Below are 23951 nucleotides of genomic sequence, written 5' to 3' on the forward strand. Positions count from 1 at the left end.
CCCCCCTCCGCCGCCGCCGCCGCCGCCTCCTTCGCCGCCGCCGCCGCCTCCCTCCGCCTCCACCTCAGCCGCCGCCGCCCGTCGGGGCCCGACCCAGCCGCCGCCGCTACCGCCACCGCCTCCGCTGCCGCCGCCACCACCGCCGCCGCCGCCGCGCCCCATTGGCTCGACCGCCTCCTCTGGGCCCCGCCCCCACAGGCGCGCGGCCCAACCGCCCCGAAAGGAGAGAGCCCGGCGGGGCGGGGAAGGCGCGCGCGGGCGCGGCGGGAGGGGGCGGAGCGCGCAACCGTCGGGAGGCCGGGCCGGCAGGAGGAGACAGAGGCGGCGCGGCGCGCGCGGCGGGCGGGGCAGAGTGGAGGGGCGTGGCCAGAGGAAAGAGGGGCGGGGCTCCGGGAGGGGAGGGGAGGGGTAGTGAGGGGAGGGGAGGGGTCATGAGGGCGGTGAGGTGCCTGAGGGCTTTAGGGGGCTGGGTGCAGCGAATAATAAATTTCACGTGTGACTGAGTAAGCCCTTGGCCCCTCCCCCTGGGGGGTGGCGATCATTGCCATCCCTTTTTCCTTTTTTGTCATCATTTGATATTTTTGGACCCAATCCACATTAACCCGGGCCAATGCCTGGAGTTCCAGAACCATGCTTCCATTACCTGATATTCCCCACAACCTCCAAGCACCTCCGTGTTCAACAGGTGCAAACTTAAATATTTTTTAAATTATTTATGAAAAAAACAACAAAGTTATGAATGCCTTGCTTCTCTGTAAGTTGAACTTGAGATGGGTTAACATAATTAATGTAATATAGAAAAATATAAAAACGAACTAAAAAAACAGGAAAAAGAAAAAGACAAATCAGAATAAAAAGAAAGACCAGGAGTAAGAACACAGGTAAGCAGGCCATAGAGTCTTGCATAATTATTAAGATTGAACCATAAATTTGGCTCTGAGCTTCCTGGTGATCACAACTAAAAGGAGAACATGTGTGTGTGATTCTCACGGTCTCTAAGAAGAAAGAAACACACCATTCTTGGGGATGGCCAGCTTTTCCCTGGTTTCAGTTCTCAGAGATTTCAGGAGCTTTACATAGTGATTTTGAGTAACAAGCAATGTCCTTGTTGGTAACAGATTACCCCAACGTTAGCAGCTTAAAACAAAAATCCCTTATTTTCTCACAATTTCTGTGGGGCGGGGATGCGGGTACCACTTTGCTAGGTCCTCTGGCTCAAGGTCTCTCACATTCAACTCGTGAGTCAGGGCTGCAGGCATCTCAAAGTTGGAGAATCCTCTTTCGGGCTCACTCAAATGCCATTCACAGGCCTCTGGTTCTTTATTAGTTCCTGGCTACATGTACCCCTCCATAAAAAGCTGCTATCTTCCCCTAAGACAAGGGATAAGAGAGGGAGATGGAAGTCACAGTCTTTGTTGTAATATAATCTCAGAAGAGACAGCCCATCACTTTTACTTACTCTATTACTTAGAAGCTAGTCCACAACCCAAGTGTCCATCAGGGATGAATGGGTAAAGAAAATGTGGTATTATATATACCATGAAATATTATCCGGCCATAAAAAAGAAGGAAATTCTATCATTTGAGACAACACTGATGAATCTTGCGGACATTGTGGTAAATGAAATAAGTCAGACAGAGAAAGACAAATATTATATGATCTCCCATGTATGTAGAATCTTAAAAGGCCAAACTCAGAAACAGATAGATTGGTGATTGGCAGGGGCTAGAGGTTAGGGGAAATGGGGAGATGTTGATCAAAGGGTACAAACTTCCAATTATAAGATGAATAAGTTCTGGGGATCGAAGGTGCCACATGGTGAATGTGGCTAATAATACTGTATTATATACCTGAAAGTTGCTAAGAGAGTAAATCTTAAATGTTCTCACCACATAATACTCACAAATTATGTGAGGTGATGGATGCATTAACTAACCTCATTGCGGTGGACATCTCACAATCAATTTGATCACAAAATGATCAAATCATGTACACTTTAAACTTACACAATGTTATATTTCAACTATATCATAATAAAGCTGGGAGGTAAAAAAAAAAAAAAAAAAAAGCTAGTCCCTAGGTTCAGTCTGCAATGAAAGGGAGGGGATTACACAAAAACATGGAAACCAGGAGAGGGAATCACTGGGAGTTTATCTTACAGGCTGTCTACCACAGTCCTCAAAAAATCACTACTCTCTCTAGTGGTTTCCATAAATCTGAGTGGACTCATTCTGCTGCAACCTCTCTCCTTCTGTATCCCTTTCCTGACTTGATGAGATCTGTTGATTATCTGGCTTCTTTCACTCATCATGATGTCTATGAGGTTTATTATTAATAATTGCACATAGCTATTATTATTTTTCATTGTTGTGTTATAGTCCATTATATGAATAACCACAGTTTTATTTGTCCATTCTCTCCCCACTGTTGATAGACATTTATCCTGTTTTAGCTGTTATGAATGAAGTTGCCATGAACATTCTATAAACGTCTTTTGGTGGACATAAACACTCATTTCTATTGGTAATAACCCCATGAGTGGGATTAGAGTCAGACGGAATTAGTAATTACTGCCTCTGTCAATTCAGGTCTTCCATAAAGAAGATGCCAGGGTAGAATTAGATATGCAAGACATTTCCAGGGGGCCTTGCCCGTGAAGGCTAAAGGAGAGAGGGAGGAAGAGTAGACATGGGGAACCTCCAGACCACAGTGCAGATCTGACTGCTGTGAAAACTCCACAGTCTCAGCCAGGCTGACAGGGAGCCCAGTGTACAAACTGTCCATCATAGGAGCTGTGTGCAGTGTAGGATGGCCTGGAACTAGGACCTCTGCCATGCACAGTCACGGGCCGGGAGCAGCCTGAAAAAAGCATGGCCTCAGCATGAACACTGGGGTGGGTCTAAAAGTGTGGCAGCTGGAGCTATTGGCCAACTAGCCTCCTTGCAGCAGGCTCTCTTGAAGGGAGATCTGAACAGTGTATCACCAGGGCCACCAAGCTACCAAACGGTTTTCCAAAGTGGTTATACCAATTAAAACTCCCACTAGCAATGTCTGAGATTTCTTTATACTCTACGTTCTCACCAACCCTTGGAAGTGCCAATGCTGTTAGTTTTACACATTTTGGTGGTTCTCTGGAGGGATCTCATTGTGTGTTTTTTTTAAAGTTTATTTATTTATTTTGAGAGAGAGAGTGTGTGTGAGAGATAATGCAAGTGGGGGAGGAGCAGAGAGAGAGGGAGAGATAGAATCCCAAGCAGGCTCTGTGCTGTCAGCGAGGAGCCCAATGTGGGGCCCAACCCCACAAACGGTGAGATCATGACCTGAGCTGAAATCAAGAATTGGACACTCAACCAACTGAGCCACCGAGTGCCCTTTATTATGGCTTTAAAATGACGACTAATGAATTGGGGCACCTTTCATATGCTTATTGAGTACATAAATGTTCTCTTTTGTGAAGTGCCTACCCAGGTCTTTTTCCCACTTAAAGAAAAAAAATATGTTGTCTGTCTTTTTCTTATTGGATTATAGAAGTTCTTTATATATTGTGGATACGAGTCCATATGTGTATTGGAGATATCCTCTGCCACACTGTGTCTTTTTTTTTAAATGTTTATTTATTTTTGAGAGAGAGAGAGAGAAATTACATGCATATGAGCAGAACAGGGACAGGTAGAGAGGGGGACAGAGGATCCAAAGGCTCCATGCTGACAGTAGACAGCCCAATGTGGGGCTTGAACCCACAAACTGTGAGATCATGACCTGAGCTGAAACCAAGAGTCAAATGCTCAACCAACTGAACTTGTCTTTTTTTAATTGTGTTTGTTGCTGAACAATAGAAGAGACTGTGAATTGGGGTGCCTGGGTGGCTCAGTCGGTTAAGTGGCCGACTTCGGCTCAGGTCATGATCTCGCGGTCCGTGAGTTCAAGCCCCGCATCGGGCTCTGTGCTGACCGCTCAGAGCCTGGAGCCTGTTTCAGATTCTGTGTCTCCCTCTCTCTCTGACCCCCCCCCGTTCATGCTTTGTCTCTCTCTGTCTCAAAAACAAATAAACATTAAAAAAAAAAATTAAAAAAAAAAAGAGAGAAGAGACTGTGAATTCCTCGCATACATTCCACTACCTCTCACCTGGGAAATGTCAAACTCCTACTTATTCACAGCTTAGATATCTCTTTCTCCTGGAAGGCTTTTCCACCTCTATTGTAATAGTGAGGATTCTGGTAATACAAACTCAGTTCACCAGGCCAGGGACTCAAACCCCATCAGGACTCTCTCTGCCCATCTTCCCACCTCTGTGTGTTGATTTTGTTCTCTCAGGCCAGCTGTGTGCATTCGGAAGGAAAAGTGGCTACTGGTTCCTCCATCTTGCATCTTTGTTTTCTCCTACCAGAAGGGAACTGCCTGCCATCCCTTAAATCCAATTTTAAAAATCCTGATGAAGAATTCCAGGTTGACCAGCCTTAGGTCACTCATGGGCCCTGTAGCTAGAAAGAGTGCTGGCTATGACAAACCCACACACCCACAGGAGATTCTGTAAAGGAGCAGTCCTCCCAAAGAATGAAAAAGTGATATTCTCAAATGCATGAAGAGGGAACGAGGCAGACAAAGTAGGAGGCTAATCCATTCACTTATTTCACAAATGTTTATTGAGTACCTACAACGTGCCAGGAACAATTGCAAGGGTTGGAGCCATAGAGAAGATGAGCAACAGCCGTTGCCTCACAGAGCTCATGTTGTGTGGGAAGCTAGGTGAGGCTGTTGTGTGGGAAGCTAGGTGTTCCTGTTGAGGGCTCACAGAGAAGAGCCCCTGTTGTTGTACAGAGGAAGGTCCTCTGCTCCCAGGCAGGTAGAGCTGTTCACCAGCCTTTCCGCAGTACCAGCAGACAGCCAGGGTCTTCACTGGCTGGTGGGCAAAACTCTGGGAGATTGATTTCCAATTCAAGAATGTAAACTTCAAAATTTATACACAGATGGAAACGTCATACATTGCTGGTGGGGAATGTAAAATGGTGTAGCCACTTGGAAAACGTGTCTCAAAATGTTAAACATAGAATCACCATGTGACCCAGCAATTCCATTCCTAGGCACATATCCAAGAGAATTGAAAACATGTGTGCACAGAAAAACTTATCCATGAGTGTTCATAGGAGCATTATTCCTAATGGCCAAAAATGTCCATCAACTGATAAATGGATAAACAAAATGTAGTATGTACATACAGTGGAATATTACTATTCAGCCATAAAGAGGAATGAAATAGGGGTGCCTGGGTGGCTCAGTCAGTTGAGTGTCCAACTCTTGATTTCGGCTCAGGTCATGATCTTGCCGTTTGTGGGACTGAGCTCCACATTGGGGTCTGTGCTGACAGCAAGGAGCCTGCTTGGGACTCTCTCTCTCTCTCTCTCTCTCTCTCTCTCTCTCTCTCTCTTTCTCTCTCTCTCTCTCTCCCCCTCCCCAACTTGTGCGTGCATGTGCACACATGCACGTGCACTCTCTCTCTCTCAAAATAAATTAATTAATTAAAAAAAAAGGAATGAAGTACTGATACATGCTTCCACATGGATGAACCTTGAAAACATGCTAAATGAAAGAAGACAGACCCAGACACAAAAGGCTATGTATTGTATGATTCCTTCTATTTTAAAAAAATTTTTTAATGTTTATTTATTTTTGAGAGAGAGAGAACAAGCAGGGGAGGGGCAGAGAGAGAGGGAGACACAGAATCCAAAGCAGGCTCCAGGCTCTGAGCTGTCAGTACAGAGCCTGACTCGAGGCTCAAACTCACGAACCTATGAGATCATGACCTGAGCTCAAATCAAGAGTCAGAGGCTTAACCGACTGAGTTCCCCAGGCACCCCTCCCCATTCCCTTTCATGGAGGCTTGGCAGGGATCTCTGCTCTAGCTTGTCACCTTGCTTTCTGGGGCCTCCGCATCCATGGCCACATCCCCTTGGGCCACTGCAGTTCCATCCCTGGGCTGGTTTGAAGGCCTATCTTTCATCAACACCTGAAGATGTGCCTTTCTTCCTGCCAAGCATGGCTATGTGGTTAAGCTTTTTTTCCCGGTATGTTTTATCCAATATTTCTGCATTTTCTGTGTTGGCCCAATCTATCATGCCAGAACCAGAAATCCAAAAAGGTTTTCATAAGCTTGTTCATGACCCCAAACTTGCTTTGCTGAGTTAGAACGCTATATTCTATGTTTTCTGTTTGGGAAAAGGTCACAGCAAGGATATAGCAGGACAGTACTGGAAGTAGCTGACCAGCAACTTTCTATAGCAGGATCTGTGAAAGCCCAAGCCTCCCAGGACCCTTCAGGAAAACACCACTGAAAGTAAGTGTCCTACTGAGAGGGGATGGATGTGTCATTTTCTCATTCAAGGGATAGTAGAGTCTGATATCATTTCATAACTGCCAGTACAGAGGAAATGCTCATTTTTAAATGATGAGGAGTGGACCAGTAAACATCCTATGTACATGGATGACCCGCTGTCTCACTAGGCGATGAAGCCATCCACTGAGCACACATCTAAGAGCTAGACACTGTCGGCCTCTTGATATGTTGTATTTAAACTTCATACGATCTGTATAAGGTAGGTATCATTATCCCCAGTTTTCAGGAGAAAAGTAAGTCTGAGAGGATTAAGTAACTCGCCCTATTACTTAAGAGGTAGAACTTCGTATCAGGAGTGTTCAATCGCTATATTGTACACCTGAAACTAACATTACACTGTATGTTAACTAACTGGAAGTTTTTTTTAAAAAAGAGGGGGAGGGCTTCAATTAAAACCTAGGCCTGTCTGATTCAGGTGTCTCCCGCTTTCCACCTATGTAGCTCCCCTGTGGGAAACCACTTCTCAATTTCACTTGGATGCTCTGTTTGTTACTAGGATGCAATGAATGGATTATTCACTACCTCTCCCCTTCCATTCTACTCTATCAGTATAACTAAGTTCCAAGGTCTTGTTTCTGCATCCAGGTGAAAACAGATATTTCCCTGTGGTCTGAACTAGGCTGAACCCAGGGTTAAATCCTGAAGTCTGCTGAGATTTCATCTGCACGCTGCCATCCCACATACTACCCTGGGGCAGCCTGAGGCCCCTGTGACATGTCTTCATTGAGATCTGTTCCTCCCCAGATCTATGAACCCCAGCACAGGTACCCTGACTGGTAGGATAAGCTTGGTCCCTGAGCTTCAGGAGGAACTCTGAAGCCTGTGACTTCCCCCTCCAGGCCTCCTGTCCCTGTCATCCTGTTCTAAGTTCTTTTACTGTATTAGCTCATTTAATCCTGACGACAACTGTTGATGCAAAAACTATTGTTTTCAATGGTGTACAGATAAGGAAACTGAGGTTCAGAAAAGCTAAGTAACCTGCCAAAAATCACACAGCTAATAAGTTGCAGAACTGGGATTCAAACTCCAGCAGTCTGGTTCCCAGATCCATGCTCTTAACTCCTGTGCTATGATCTAAGATGCACAGAGAATTTGGACTTTTTCCTTTAGTATTTATCACTATATAATATAATGTGCATTATTCTTCAAAAAAAGAAAAGAAAAGAAAAGAAAAGAAAAGAAACTATTTTAGGGGCCCCTGAGTGGTTCAGTCAGTTAGGCAACCGACTTTTGGTTTGGCTCGGGTCATGATCTCATGGTTTGTGGGGTCAAGTCCCACGTTGGGCTCCATACTGATGGTGTGGAGCCTGCTGGAGATCCTCACTCTCCCTCTCTCTCTCTCTCTCTCTTTCTGCCCCTCCCCTGCTTGCTCTCTATCTCTCTCTCAAGACAAAGAACTAAGCGTTAAAACAAAAAACCTCTTTTATGTTTGTCTCTATCACTAAAATATAAGCCTCACAAGGGTAGAGATCTTTGTCTATTTTGTTCACCACTGTATCAGCATCTATGTCAGCATCTAAGACAGACCTGACCAGAGTAGGTACTTAGGAAGTACATTTTGAATGAATGAATGAGTACTGTAAAAATGTTAACCATTAGTGTCTTTGCACAAAAAAATAGGCCCACAGCAAATATGTTTCCCCACATAAAAGAGAAGTCCTCCCCACAGAGATTACTTTCTTTACCATCCCAGACCCAAAGGCAAAACTCAGAAGATTTTGTTTGCTCTCTCTGCTTTTATCACACTCTCTCAAGCCCTTAGCTTTCCTGAGGATGTCAGTGTCCATCCAATGGCCATGCAATTACCCTGACTCATCGTCCCAGATCTCCCTCAACTCTGATGACCTTTGCTTCCATTCCACCTAAATTGCCTATAGGAGTGGCCTTTGCGATCCTTTCAAACGTCCAGATTTCTGAATTCTTGAGCTCTAATATTCTGCTCTTTGTACACACCCTCTGTGGCAGATTGTATTTTCCAAGATGGTTGCAATGAGATTCCCCATGCAACACACTTTTCTCTGTGATGTTGACCCTGCTCCTGTCAAGGTTGAGTCTGTGTTCCTTTGAAGCCAAGAGGGTCTGTAACTATGGCAGAAGTGACCCTCTGTATTTCCAAGTCTAGATCATAAAAGGTGATACTTCTTCACGGTCTTCTTGGAATGTTTGCTCTTTGAGCCCAGTCACCACGCTGGGAGGAAGTCCAGGCCACACAGGGAGGCTGCACTTAGATCTCCCAGCCAACAGCCCCAGGTCTCAGCTGACAGCCAATATTAGTCACCAACATGGGACTGAAGATGGCTTTGAGATAACTCCAGTCCCAACCATACTAACAGCATGAGCAACCCAAGTGAAAATCACCTAGCCGAATCCGGTCAACTATACCAGAACCATTAAAAAAAAAAAAAAAAAAAAAAAAGGATTATGTTTTAAGCCTCTAAATCTTTGGGGTTATACATTATGCAGAAAGAGTAACTGAAACACATTCTTTTCCTTCTAGCTCTCCAGTTCTCTTATACACCAAACCTAGTCTCTCACTGGAAACCTGCTGTGACCTAATCAATGTTTTCCCCATAGACACAGCAGGAGATGGGTTGGGGCATCTTTCTCCTTTTCATGGCCATTTCCAGACCAGTTTTCATCCTGCTTGGCTAACCTAAATGTCTCTGCATTCTCCCGCATTCTATCACCAAGAATATTCAATCTGTGCGAGTGCAGCAAGTCTTGGTTCTATAGGGTTCCCTCCCTAAGGATTTCTGAGATTCTCTGAGGAAGCTAAAATGCCACCCCTAAAGAGGTGAGTTAATTTGCTCACAGTCCATATCACAGCCAGCAGTGAAGCCACATGCCAGCAGTACCTGGCTGTCCCTGCACACCACACTTTCTTTTCTTATATACACTCTCCTTGCTATATGAGAGCAAGAATACTTTTGATCTAATCAATGTGCATGCTTTCTGTTCAAAGCAAAATACATAATAAATTAACCCTGCCAAGGTATCGAATTCTTAGTGGAACCATGTGTTAAAAGCAGCTGTCTTCAAACACAACTCTTATGAATGTTTATAATTTTGTTTCCTGATTAGAGACTTCCCATGATACTCTGAACTCAACAATTCACAGGAAGCCCAAGAATAAATTATCAAAAAATCATTAACAAAAATCTTTACTTTATTTAATAATTGTGTTGGTGATCTTTTCTTGCTGGTATAGAAAATATTTTTTAGAAGATGCCTCGGTGTTTAGGAACAAGGAGACTTCTAGCAACTTTTTGGCCATGAGTTGGATACAACACAAGGTAAACCTCTTTTATATAAGAAATACATTTCCAAAAGTGTTGAATAAAGGCACATTTTGAGCATCAAAGGAATTGGTCTGGAATAAGAGTAGAGGGGCAGGATTGTGTAGGTTAAGAGCATAGGTTGGAATTGAAGCTTTAATCACCCTTCGCCTCAGTATCTTCATCTATAAAATGGGGGTGGCAGTAATACCTGCCTCAGAGGGTTTGAGGAAGGTTTAATTACATGGTGACTGACCCACACCAGGTGCTCAATGAATGCTAACTCTTGTTATCTTAATCTTTGTCTCTATGTATAAAAGAAAAATGCAGCATTCAGTGAAAGTTTTTCCAAAAGCAATGGCTTAAAATAAACTGCTATTTGAAGACTAAGATTATCATTTGGGTAAATGCTATCCCAAATTTAACTGATCTGTATTCCAATAACTACATGAAACACATCAAATTGTGTAGTTACTTAGAAGAACATTTAACAACTAATGCAAAATGCAGATTCCTGGGCTTTGCTTCATATCTGATTCCCATCAGAGAAGATGCCTAGAAATGTGCATTTTTGTGAAACCTCCCTCCAGGTGATCCTTATGATCAGGCAAATTCAGGCAGTAACATTGATTGAAGGGTTGGGGAGTGTATGATTTTCCTGAGGAGGGCATTTTAGTAACCCTCACCTTGAATAGTCTCCAGGTTAAATGATATTGTTGAGCAGCTGTTTTCAAATTCTAATGTACTTAAGAATCACCTGGAGAGGTGGTAAAAATTCAGATTCCTAGTCCTACCTTTAAGAGATTCGGATTCAGAGATTCAGGTGGCACTTGGGAATCAGCATTTTTTAACCAGCCCCTCCCCTCTAGGGTGAGTCTTTGAGAAGCATTTTTGACTCTTGTCATTCACATGCTAGAGAGGAAACAGACATAGCTATTTTTTAAATCTGACTTTCCTATGTAATTTGAACATCTCAGACCTCCTCAACTTGTAGGTACAAACAACTTCACAATAAAATTATAAATGGATCTTGTGAAATTCGAATACTAGATGATTATCCAAGAATCAGTTCTCCTCTCCAGGTATATATCCGGAGATCTCAAAAAAGTGCCTTCATGTGTATGTGTGTTTTTTGTTCAACAGACTGATGGCTCAAATTTCAGCCTCACCACTTACATGCTGTGGGCAAGTTGTTATTTATCTATTGCTGCATTACAAATTATCCCAAAACTTAGTGGCTTAAAACAGCAGCAATCATTTTATTCTTTCTCATGGTTTCTGTGGTTGGGAGTTTCAGCAGGGTTTGAGTTGGCTCAGTGTCTTTCATGTGGTTACAATCAGACAGTGGTTGGAACTGGAATAGCAGGGGGTGGAGGAGCTGGGGTTTGCTGGATATCTCTCCCTCTTCAGGTAGTTTCAGGACCTCTCTATGTGGTCACTCCTTGTGGGTAAGTTTGAGCTTCCTCACAGCATGGTGGCCTCACAGCAGTCAGACTGCTTCCATGGTAGCTCAGGGTTCAAGGATAAGTATTTCTTTCTTAAAAAAATGTTTGGGGCACCTGGGTGGCTCAGTCAGTTAAGCGTCCAATTTCGGCTCAGGTCATGATCTCATGGTTTGTGGGTTCAAGCCATGCATCAGGCTCTGTGCCGACAGCTCAGAGCCTGGAGCCTGCGTTGGATTCTGTCTCCACTTTCTCTGCCCCTCCCCCGCTCATGCTTGCTCTCTCTCTCTCTCTCTCTCTCTCAAAAATGAATAAACAGGGGCGCCTGGGTGGCTCAGTCGGTTGAGCATCCGACTTCTGCTCAGGTCATGATCTCGCGGTCTGTGGGTTCAAGCCCCGCGTCGGGCTCTGTGCTGACAGCTCAGAGCCTGGAGCCTGTTTCATATCCTGCGTCTCCCTCTTTCTCTGACCCTCTCCTGTTCGTGCTCTCTCTCTCTCTCAAAAATAAATAAATGTTAAAAAAAAATTAAAAAAAATGAATAAACATTATTGCCACATTATGTTTATTTATTTTTGAGAGAGAGAGAGAGAGAGAGAGAGAGAGAGAGCATGAACAAGGAAGGGGAAGAGAGAGAGGGGGACAGAAGATCTGAAGTGGGCAGCAAACCCTTTATGGGACTCAAACACATGAACCATGAGATCATGACCTGAGCCGAAGTCAGATGCTTCACTGACTGAGCCACTCAGGCACCCCCAGCATAAGTATTTCTGTAAAGAAGGTGGAAAGTGCATCTCCTTTGTGACCTAGGCTTTGAGGTCACATTGCCTCATTTCTGCTGCATTCCATAGGTTACAAGAGATTCAGAAGCCTGATCAAGATTCACGTGGAGGAGAATAGACCCCATCTTTCAATGGTAGGAGGATCAAAGTCACACTGCAAAATAACACGTGGGTTAGGACATATTGTGGCAGCCATCTTTGGAAAATGCAATCTGCCATATAACCTGTCCAAGCCTGACTTGTAGACGGACGATGATAAAAATATCTACTCACTAGGGTTGTAGTGAGGACTAAGAGAAGAAATACATGGAAAGCACTTAGAATAGTAGCCACCATGCTCCATAAATACTACCTATTATTATCACCATTATCATCATCACTCTTTCTATTGCTTACTGAATGGGCACTGTGCAGTCATCGCCCCACAGGTCCTCAGAACTGCCTCTCTGAGACCAAATACACCACTGCCTCTGGCCTCTATTTCCCTGAAACACCCTCACTGTCTGTAAATCTTCCACCATTGCTAGTGTCATGCTGGCTGAGCCAAGACCCTGCAGCCGCCGGTCCCCACACATTCTCAGATATTCCAGTGCATAGACCCCACACCAACTGGCAGCAATCCACTGCTGCCACTGCCTCAGCAGCATTATTGCCACCAATCCCAAACTCTAGCAGGCAGCCCAACATTTCCACAAAGGAGTCACCTCTGAGTGACCTGTCCCCCCCCCCCGCCTCTTTCTGTCACCCCATACCTGAGGGGCAAATACCTGCTGATTCCCCCCACCACAAATGTCCATTGAGAAGCAAGTAACAGAATCCAACAAGTAAACAAAACAACTCCCTCCCTCAGTACTATGCTAAGTTGTGGAGGCTGGAACACTGTTGTCTGGGCCCTAAACTGGCATATTGTAGTAAAACCTTTTCTCAACTGACAGACATGGCTGTTCTCCCTGGAGCAAAACACACTCCTAGGATGGGTTCTGACATCAGACCCAGGGCTGTTTCCTGCATACACCTCCTCTTTCCTCCTCACCCTGGCCCTGTTTAAACATGTGGCTATCGGGGCGCCTGGGTGGCTCAGTCGGTTAGGCGGCCGACTTCGGCTCAGGTCATGATCTCGCGGCCCGTGAGTTCGAGCCCCGCGTCGGGCTCTGTGCTGACGGCTCAGAGCCTGGAGCCTGTTTCGGATTCTGTGTCTCCCTCTCTCTGACCCTCCCCCATTCATGCTCTGTCTCTCTCTGTCTCAAAAATAAATAAATGTTAAAAAAAAAAAATTTCTAAAAAAAAAAAAAAATAAATAAACATGTGGCTATCACACCAGGTGCCATGAGGAATATGGTAGTTTCCATAGTCTCCTTCCATTGGTCCCGACAAGTGTAGTTGTAAATTGTAAACAAGACTGAAGTTGATTTTCCCCCAGAGTCTCCCCATACAAGTCAGTAGATGCAGATAGATATTTGGGAGGAAGGGAACCACTTAGGCCCAGACACGGAACACATTTAAATCCCAGCTCTGCCTGCCGGGATACTCTGTCATACCTACCAGGACCCCCTCAACCACTTGCTTGTTTAGAAAATAGGCAAAATGTTCCATGTATTTAGGAAAGAGTTTTCATGATTTCCTTGACTTAGGCTGTGGTGGGGGGACTGTTACCCTGGATGGGCGAGATAGCCCTTCCAGGAACAGATTTCAGCAGGTGTTTTAGAGGAGATGAGGAGGGGCATAAAGAGATCACCAGGAGTCAGACTTCACAGCTCAGGCTGAAGAAGCAGTTCTCACAAGTGATTCTATGGGCACTGGGGTCCACACCATGCACTTTGGTACACAAATGTCAGTGCGGCTCAGGGGAGGCTGGGGGACTCAAGTGTCAAGTGGATGTAGCCCCACTGCGGTGGACATCTGTTCTCACCCAGGGGTACCCAGGATCTAAAGTGCTCTTACACTTGGCAATCCCCACCTAAGGAGACAGAGCCCACCTCCCACTGAAAGAGCTGAAAACATTAGACATTTGCTTTTCTCAGCTTTGCTGGAGGTAATGTATGGGGGAGACCCACGGGCCTTGTGTCAGGAAGTAGATGCAGTGGCAGCATCTCCATCTCATTTCTTCTGGAGGTGACAGTGACAGATTTCTGGCGTCAGTGGGACAGTCTGGGTGTACAGCCAGGGCATCTTGGAGAGGGATCTCTTCACTGAAATAGCCCCCAGATAGGATCTGGACGTTTGTTTCTGTCTAGAGACATCCTCATCATGTTTTGTTTGGTTATCCAGGAATTTTGAAAACTATCCAATATCATTTTAACAAGAAGTTCCTTTTCTTTTCCTTTTTTTTTTTTTTTTTAAGTTTCTGTCTTTATTTGTTTTGAGCGAGGAGGGGGTGGAGAGAGAGAATCCCAAGCAGGCTCTGCACTGTCAGCACAGAGCCCAGTTCAGGGCTTGAACCCATGAACCATGAGATCATGACCTGAGCCTAAGTCAGGCACTTGACCAACTGAGCCACCCAGGCACTCCTCGTTCCTTTTTTTTTTTTTTTAATTAGCCTGAATTGATATGATGCTTGCCCGTAAGACTTTGACCAATACTGGCACTTTTAAACATTTTTTAACTCTAGAGACTTCAGGGCACAGTACTCTCCACAGGGATACCAATGTCTACAAGGGTGCCACTGGCCCAGCAGGGGTAAGTCCTGTCAAAGGGCTGTGGATATCAACCAAGAAGACCAAGGCTGGGAGGTGGGGGCTGGGGAAGAATGCATTGGATGCCCTGGGGTAGCAAAGTTGCCAGTTCTCACCTGTAAAACATTCTTAGGAGACTGGCCTTAATGGTGGAAGGACGATCCTACCACAGCAGGTGAGAGTAAGACCCAGAGAGACATTTAGCGTATTCATGACTGTCGATGTGACCTTCCATTTATCTCCAGGCCCGTGTAGCCCCAGGAAAATCTGTTATTCCACAACAACCTCCACTGTACCCTAGGGAACCTGTCAACCAGGCCCTGGACACAGACTGTAACCTCAAAATGGGGATCATGAAAGCTTGTTAGAATGCCTGGGGCTGAGAGAGAAAGAATTCTGGAATTTGTTGTTTGTCTCTCTCTATATATATGTTGTCTCTCTCTCTCTCTCTCTCTCTCTCTCTCTCTCTCTCTCTCTATATATATATATATATATATATATATATATATATATATATTTTTTTTTTTTTTTTTTTTAAGAAGGCTTCACACCCAGCACAGAGCCCAACATGGGGCTTGAACTCATCACCCCGAGATGAGATCAAGGCCTGAGCTGAGATCAAGAGTCGGATGTTCAACCAAATGAGTCACCCAGGCCCCCCTGTTTGTTTGTTTGTAATTGAGGTATATCAGTATGGTTTTTGTAAAAACAAAACAGAAAAAATAAAAAACAAAACCAAAACCCTCTTTTTTAAGTTAAAAAAAATCTTTACATTTATTTATTTTTGAGAGACAGAGCACAATTGGAGGAGGGGGAGAGAGAGAAGGAGACACAGAATCCTAAGCTGGTTCCAGGCTTTGAGCAAGCTGTCAGCACAGAGCCCTACATGGGGCTCGAACCCACCAACTGGGAGATCATGACCTGAGCCAAAGTCAGATGCTCAATTGAATGAGCCACCCAGGCTCCCTCCCTCCACAAAAAACCCTCTTTTAATGCCTTTGCCTATAGCAGGTGATATAGGAAGGTGGTATGAAGAGAGGGAGAAGGGGACAGAAAAGAAGGAAAATAAGAGAAAAGGAAATAGGGAAGAATTTCAAGCCAGCAGTGTCACTTTCACACATCTCTGCAGGGTTTAGGCGGTAGCATGAGATGTCAGGCCATCCAGGGTGTGCCCGTATCATTGTCACCATTCTAAGGGAGGCTTAAAGTTCATTTCCCAGTGAGGTCCTTCAGGGTTAACAATGCCCTACCATTTGAAGGAAGGAGTCCAGGGCTTGGCTGCCACTTAAACTGTCTCTGTCTCAGTGCCCTCAAAGGAAGAAGAGAAGGGAGAATTCAGGCACTTTTTTTTTTTGTTTTTTTTTTTACTATAAGTTCAAGTGTCCTTTCAAAAGAAACAAAAAAGAAATCACAGAAATATCTATAATGCTACAAGACAGGAACCAGAATAAGAACAAACGGTAAGCTTTTGAGTCGGAGCCCTCCCAGTGGGGAGGGGGTGGCTGGCAGTGAGGACCAGAGCTTCTCCAGAGGGTGGAAGTGAGAGGAGCTTGCAGGGGCCATGACGGCTCACCCTGCTCCTGAACCCGCTCGCACCAGCAGCCCTCTTACAGCCAGCCAGTTAGTCTTGTGCCAGCAACTGTGGCCAATTAACCCTTCTTATTTCATGAGGATGAAAAGTGAGTGATTATTTTTTTGGAGCAAAGAAGTTGACTCTGAACTTTATAGGTGAGGGGATCTTTTGAGATGACTGAGTCCAACCCCTTTGATAGCAAATTTCAGTAAAATTAAATCTGTAAATGAAACACTTGACACACTGAAAGGAGTCCTGGTAGATGAAGCAAGTTTAAGAGAGTGAGGGTTCTTGGGGTGCCTGGGTGGCTCAGTTGGTTGAGCATCCAACCTCGGTTCAGATCATGATCTCACAGTTCATAAGTTTGAGCCCCACGTTGGGCTCTCTGCTGTCAGCACAGAGCCCGCTTCAGATCCTCTGTCCCTTCTCTTTCTGCCCCTACCCTGCTTGTTCTCTCTCTCTCTCAAAAATAAATACACATTAAAAAGAAAGAAAAAGAGAGAGCGAGAGAGAGACTGAGGGTTCTTGATAGTCCTGGATGAAGTGTTGGTTATTTACTGCTGCACAACAGATGACCCCCAACTGTAAAATCTTTAGTGGCCTAAATGACAATACCTGTCATCTCAGAGTTTCTGTCAGACAGGAGTCCAGGCTTCCAGGAACCCACAGCCTAGCTGTGTCCTGTCTCTCTGGGTTCTTACAAGGTTTCATCAAGTTGTCAGCCAGGGCTGCAGTCTTATCTGAAGGCATGACTGCAGAAGGATCTGCCTCAAAGCTCCCTTACATTGTTCTGATTGTTGGATTCACTTCCTCACTGGTTGTTGGACTGAGGGCTTCAATTCTCTGAAGCTGTCGTCCACGGGCTACCCTCAGTTCCTCTCCATATGGCAGCTCGCTTTATCAGAGTGAACAAGCAGAAAGAGCAAGAGAGGGTGCCAGCAAGAAAGAATGTGCTAATGAGATGGAAGTCCCAATCTTTTGTAACTTAGTCCTAGAAGTGACATCGCATCACCTTTGTGTATTCTGTTCCTTAGAAACAAGTCACCAGGTCCAGCCTATACTTAAGAGGAAGGCATTATACAAGGGAGTGAATGCCAGGAGGCAAGATTATTGGGAGGCACGTCAGAAGCTGCCTGCAAAAACAGGGGTATGTAGAAGGTAGGAAAAGGGTCAGAACCACAGAAGTATAGAATTTTCTGATTGAAATGAAAGGGGCCCAATAAATCCAGCCATCTGCATGTTGCCTGAATTCCTAATATAGCTCCCTGTCAAGTAGCTTTTCACTCTACATCTGCACAACGGTGTAGTTAGAAATGGTAATCCTGGTTATACTGGGCTAGAAACCACCTGCCTATAACATTCATCCATGCCCAAGAGGCACGCTATAACCCATGAAAATGGTGGAAAGGTCAGAAGATTCTATTCTCTTTAATGGTTAACTGCTTTGATGAAAGCTAAAAAGTAAATTGTAAATAAAGATTTGGTCTAATTTTAAAGTAACCTGGAACATGTAGAATGTTTCTCCAGTTATTAGTTTATATATGTTGACATATAAAACACAAAAGATCTTCCTAAGAAGCTGGACAAGTCAGTAAGTTTTAAAGAAAAAAGTAGTGGGAGTATTGAATATTACCAAAACAGACATCAAAGTCAGCAGCTAAAAATTTCAGAACTAAGACAATAAACAGATTAAAAGGAAGAGAAGGCCCTAGTGCTTTACTCCTTTGACATTAAGGATATTTTTCATATGGAATTTTGAATTTGGCAAGAAGTGTGAACTGTGGCTTCATGACTGGCAGACAGCATTTCAGAGTTCACAGACTGCTCTCTGGGAAACTGTTGTAGCCAAGGTTGTGGCATCATGCTCGACCACTCACTTCTTCAAAGAGCTAGCTCAAATGGCTATTTGTAAATGTCAACTCTAGTCTCAAAAGAGAAAAGATTGTAGAAAGTAATTATAAACTATCAGAAAACAATAAAGCTAGGAGGGACGGAGGGAAGGAGGGAGGGAGGGAGGGAGGGAGGGAGGGAGGGAGGGAGGAAGGAAGGAAGGAAGGAAGGAAGGAGGGAGGGAAGGAAGGATCTTTTCCCTTGAATACTCCTCCCTTATTTTGGGTGATTACAAGATTATAGGAACTCACATAAGGCCTACCTTGAGAACCACAGCACTATTTTGGGTGTGTGCTTATTGGAAAACAAAACTCACTAGTTAACTCATAGAATAGCCAAGATGCAAGGATCTTAGGGAACATGTGGTGTCATCCCTAATTTTGAAGAAATTGGGTTCCAAAGAGACTTAAGTAACTCACCAAGTAATTAGAGCAGAGTGACACTTAGGTCAGCTATTCTCACAGGGGGTCCAATATGAAACAACTAAAGCCAGCTTGGTAATGTCTCCATCTCAGGGGGCAACCAGTTTGTCCTTTGCCTTTTGCACTGACTCCACAAGAGGTATTTCTCAACATTGTGTTTATGCAAACTCTTGAGCAGCACAGACTCCTGAGCTAAGAGACTCTCCACTCTGTGTGCAATTGAGGGCAAAGGCTGGGATAGCTTGGCCCTGCTCCAAACTCTTTCCTCGGAGGCCTGAGGGGACAGAAAAAACACATGTACTTTTCCTAGTTGGGTAAATAGAGACCAGGCTCATCAAATAGAGGTGAAAGTGACTTTATTCTTGAAGTAAATGAAAAACACTCAAACCTGAGGAGAACATTGACTGTTCCTACTCAGTATAAAACTTTACAACTGGCCAATTCTCATGGAACAGGTGGGATAGGGGAGAAACCTGAAAAGATAGTTGATGTTAACTCTAGTGGAGACAGAAATAATTCATCTGCTTTTCTTTATGCTTTCTCTCAGCCCAAATGAAACAGCTTTTAATTCCAAATGCAAAATAAACAACATGGAAATATAAGACAGCACATTGAAAAGACCCAAGAGTCAAAGGAGGAAATTTGTATCCAGAGGTGTTCCATGAAATTGAGTGCTGAGAGATAAGAAAAGGAAAAAAAATGGAGAGTGAAGAAAGCAACATTTTGAGAGCTGAGCAGGTTTTTTTTTTTTTTTTATCAGAAATAGTGTTTATTGGACTCCCCTCCATAAAAAAAAAAAAAAAAATTGCTTATGGAAATAAGATTAGTATCTCTTCCCTTTGGTTCTCAGAACACCTAAAAAAGGAGATGAGAGGGAAACAGGGGAGGAAGGAGAGAAAGAAGGACTTGGTGAGAACTGGGTAAGTCTTCAAGAAAGTTGGGGGTCAGGTCCATGCTTTTGCTTCTCTGCTCTCCCTTCCAATTCTATAATTGGCACAAGAAAGGATTCCAGCCCTACTTTGGCTTATCTCTCATATTCTTAAATCCATGCCTGTTCCTCAAGTATTTAGTTAGGGAGGAAAGCTGTGAGCTGGTAAAGTCTGCTCCCCCACCACCTCTGGAATTTTCCCCACGGAAATAGGACACAATAAAGTCAGACAATGCGAGCATTCACACCAGGGCAGCCAGGGATGCCTTTGTTCTGGTGAACCAGAATGAAGCTTAACTAAATATGCTGTGAAGCAACTTAAGCAAAGTGGAAAGAGAAAATGATTTTCCACTTCTAGATATAGCAAAATACATTAGCAATAGCGCTTGGGTCTAAGCAAATCCGATGAGTTACAAATGATCATTTTCATTATGGCCTAATGAGATCACGGTTGAAGTAAGTTAATAACGATTAAAGTTAATGAAAAAGGGTGCCTATATAGTTTGTTTTCTCTAAAGTTGTGTCTTTTTTTAGCCCCACTTTATTGAGGCATGATTGACATACAAAAAGCTGTACATACTTAATGCATACCACTCAGTGAATTTAGGAGTCAAATTGTGTCTTCTTGGGGTTATACAGTAATTAGATTGCCTAAACATTTTAAACATTCAGAAATGCTACCTGGATCACTTAAAAGTCAGTGTGTGATGATACTAAGTGTCTAAATTTAGCTGTTTTGATAACAGCTCTCTTTGATTAAAAGAAGGAGTTTAAAAGACACTACCTAGGAGTACTCTGGGACAGAAATGATGATAGCGAGATTGAAACAGTGGTTGTGGGATGAAGGAGAGGGAGGCACACAGAAGAGGTGGTCCAGAGGTACAATCAAATAGGACTGGGAGAGCAAGCATATCAGGTGGGGAGCATGAAAGGAAAATCAAAAGAGGGCTCCCAGGTCCCTGGGTTAGATGGCCAGGTTTGGCATGAGGCTTCAGTCACTGAGCTGGCAGATGAAAGAGGGGCAGTGCCACCACGCAGCCAGTCAACACACTCTGACCAAGTGACTGCAGAGGGCTGTGTGTTCTCCAGATTGCTGCCAGATTATGGACAACTCACTTGCCCTGGCTGCCTATCTTCACAGTTACAAAATGAAGCTTGTTTTAAGACTCTGCTAACATCGTGTTTAACAGTTGGTGTAGATATTCAGAAGCCCCCAGATAATGTACACATTTAATGAACTTTATGGGTAAACAAATTAAATAAAATGAATTCCATGAAGAAAAGAATTATGCCTTTTGGATATCTCATTTGGTAATCCCTCATTATGCACAATATGCCATTTAACAAGCATGCTGGGAGAATGGTCCTTGGGGTGGGGGACAGGGGACCAAGGAGGTGGCAAGGAACAGAGGGACACAGCCCTAGTGACACCCTTGTCTACCTTGCCTCACTCTTGTCCATTCCTTTCTATAATCCAATAATTGAAAAATAGTTTCCCAAATGTAAAATACATGCTTCATTCAATGACAGAATAGACAATGTTCAAATTTACTGAGAGGGAAAACCCCCCATTTGGAGGGGCGCTTGGGTGGCTCAGTACATTAAGTGCCCTAACTTTGGCTCAGGTCATGATCTCACAGTTCGTGGGTTTGAGCCCTGCATTGGCTCTGTGCTGACAGCTCAGAGCCTGGAGCCTGCTTCAAATTCTGTCTCTTTCTCTCTCTCTGCTCTTCCCCCATTCATGCTCTGTCTGTCTGTCTGTCTGTCTCTCTCTCTCGCACAAATAAATAAACATTTAAAAAATTAAAAATTTTGGAAATTAAAAAAAAACATACATAGGTCAAAGGAACTGAAAAAGAAAAAAAAGCTCAATTAAATGTTATTAGAGAAAGCAGAAACAATTTTAAGGAACTTGGTTTTTATACAGACCGGTATGGTTGGTTTCTTGTCCTTTCTTTTCCATTTCTTGTCCCTCTCAAAGTGTGGGTTTCATTGACAAACTTGGGGAAAGAGGTGTTGAAGGAACATTCATTATTTAGAAATCCACTGCTGCCCAAGGGCTACGTTGAGTCATAACTAATACACTTCAACTGGGAGCCTGTAACAATGATTTCTCTTTGTGTGAACTCTTGAGCAACACACACTCCTGAGCTAAAGACACTCCACTCTTTTTGCAATTGGATGGAGCAGATGTAGTAGGAGAGACAGGCATTGTCTCCAACATCAAAGGAGTGAATGAAGATATTGGTTTGAGAAGCCAGTGATTTCCCAAGAAGCCTCCACAGCCTGACCCCACTGGGCCTTCCCAGGCACTGAATGTGAAGGTGAAGGAATCTGGGGCTGGGTCATATTTTCTCAGAGTCCCTGCTCAAAACTTGGCCTGGAGTGATCAAAGGAAGTTGACGTAGCTCCTCTTCATTGTCCTGCTCCCTCTCTTGTCCCTCCATGTTCAATTTCTCAACAAGCAGCTAGAATGTTCTTTAAAACAAAGACAAGTTACTCAACCATCCAACAACCTCCAAAATTCTTAGAATAAAAACCAAAGACCTTACTAGGGGCTCAGAAACTCTTTCTGACAGGCCCCCATGATCCTCTGACGTCATCTTCTGCCTCTCTCTTCTGTTCTGGCCACACTGGTCTCTCCGTGGTTTCTCAAACACATCAGGCACATTCCTTTCTCAGGGACCCTGTACTTGCTGATCTCTGTGTTGGAAGACTCTCAGATCTTCATGTGACTCCATTTCTCACTTCATTCAAGTCTTTGCTCAATTCATCTTGTCAGAGAGGCCTTTCTTAACCCTTCCTCTAAGCAGTACGCCCTCATTCTCTATCCTCTTGCCCTGCTTTTTCTTCATAGACTTATCATATCCTAACCTTACATTATATCTTTAATGCTTATTGTTTGCTTACCCTCACCTTCTGGGAGAAGAAATCTTGTACTTGATGAATGAATGAATGAATGAATGAATGAGAAAAGAGTGATTGATGATAACCAGTGAAAGGTTATTCCCTTTTAATTAGTTCAGATTCAATAATAGGAAATGCCATCAGATGAAATGTTTCAATGGTAGGTAGGATCTCCATATAAAGGTGGCAAATCCCAATATCTCCCTCCATTGATGATCATTCATTCTCAAGACATTTATTTTATGCCTAGTATGTGCCAACTACATTCTGAGAATGAACAAGATGAGACTCCTGCCATATGGTGCTCAGGTCCTAATTTGGGGAGGAGGACATACAATTTAAAAAATAAATAACAAGCTAATTTTTTAATGTGATATATGCTCTGAGGGAACTAAGCAGGGTGATATTATGGGAAGGAGAATGAGTTCCTTCTTTAGACAAGATGAGAGAGAAATCCTCTGTAGAGCTGATGCTTGAGCTGAGGCCTGAGAGACAAGAAAGATCTAACCATAGCATGGAAGTCCATTTCATGCAGGGAAGAGCATGTGCCAGGGTCCTATGGAAGAAAAATACTTGGTATTTATAGGAGCAGAAAAGAAACCCTTTTGCTGGAGCACAATGAACAAGAGGCAAGGGTTAGAAGAGGACAGGCCCAACCAGATCTAGGATTTGGTCTTGTTTTTATTTTATTTTATTTTATTTTATTTTATTTTATTTTATTTTATTTAACTGAATTCTAAACCATTAAATGCTGTCAAGTGTAGGACTGACATAATATCATTTATATTTGAAAGTCACTCTGTATATCAGTTATCTATTGCTGTATAACAAACCATCCTAAGCTTAGTGGTGTAAAGTAACAACATTCATGATTAGTCTCACAATTCTGGAGGCTGATTAGACTCAACTAGGTGGTTTTGCTCAAGGTCTCTGGTGTAGTTGTCTTTAAATATTGACTGTGACTGGAGTCATCTGAACGTTTCTTGGCTCAAATACCTGGTGGTTAACGTGAGCTATCAGCTGGGACCTTAGCTGGGGCTCTGATGGAACACCTACATGTAACTTGCCCATGTGGCCTGGGCTTTCTTTTTTTTTTTTAACGTTTATTTATTCTTGAAACAGAGAGAGACAGAGCATGAACAGGGGAGGGGCAGAGAGAGAGGGAGACACAGAATCTGAAACAGGCTCCAGGCTCTGAGCGGTCAGCACAGAGCCCGACGCGGGGCTCGAACTCACGGACTGTGAGATCATGACCTGAGCCAAAGTTGGAGGCCCAACCGACCAAGCCACCCAGGCGCCCCTGGCCTGGGCTTTCTTAAGTAATGGAAAATGAGTTGCTAGAGAAACAATGCCAAGAGAGAGAGAGCCAGGTGGAAGTCATATCATCTTTTATGACCTGGACTTGGAAGTCATAGGCATGTGACTAAGTCCATGTTCAAGGGAAAAAGAAATGGATTCCACCTCTTGATGACAGAGTGTCAAAGAATTTTCAGACATGATTTAAACCACTACATCCTGGTTCCTGAGTGGAAAATAAATTATATGGGGACAACAGTGGAGGAAGGGAGAACAGCTAGGCATCAATGCACTATTCAGGAAAAAATGACAATGGATTGGAGATGAAAGACATGCAGAATACTAGGCCACATTTGGGAGGTACAAATAACAGG

The 23951-nt window shown here is 43.8% G+C and overlaps 1 long non-coding RNA gene across 3 annotated transcripts; it reads left to right on the top strand.

Moving 5' to 3' along the window:
• Positions 1 to 9599: 9599 nt before the first annotated feature.
• Positions 9600 to 19677, top strand: LOC122209433. 3 transcript variants are annotated; one of them, XR_006197594.1, is made up of 5 exons: positions 9600 to 9685; positions 11959 to 12023; positions 17169 to 17281; positions 18994 to 19184; positions 19297 to 19677. It is a non-coding gene; the product is annotated as an uncharacterized LOC122209433 (long non-coding RNA). The 3 variants fall into 3 exon arrangements; XR_006197595.1 differs by lacking the exon at positions 19297 to 19677 and adding an exon at positions 14498 to 14565 and having other exon boundaries at positions 18994 to 19245; XR_006197593.1 differs by lacking the exon at positions 19297 to 19677 and having other exon boundaries at positions 18994 to 19244.
• Positions 19678 to 23951: the final 4274 nt, after the last annotated feature.

This window comes from Panthera leo, chromosome E3 (genome assembly GCF_018350215.1).
Source record: "Panthera leo isolate Ple1 chromosome E3, P.leo_Ple1_pat1.1, whole genome shotgun sequence".
NCBI classification, from domain to species: domain Eukaryota; kingdom Metazoa; phylum Chordata; class Mammalia; order Carnivora; family Felidae; genus Panthera; species Panthera leo.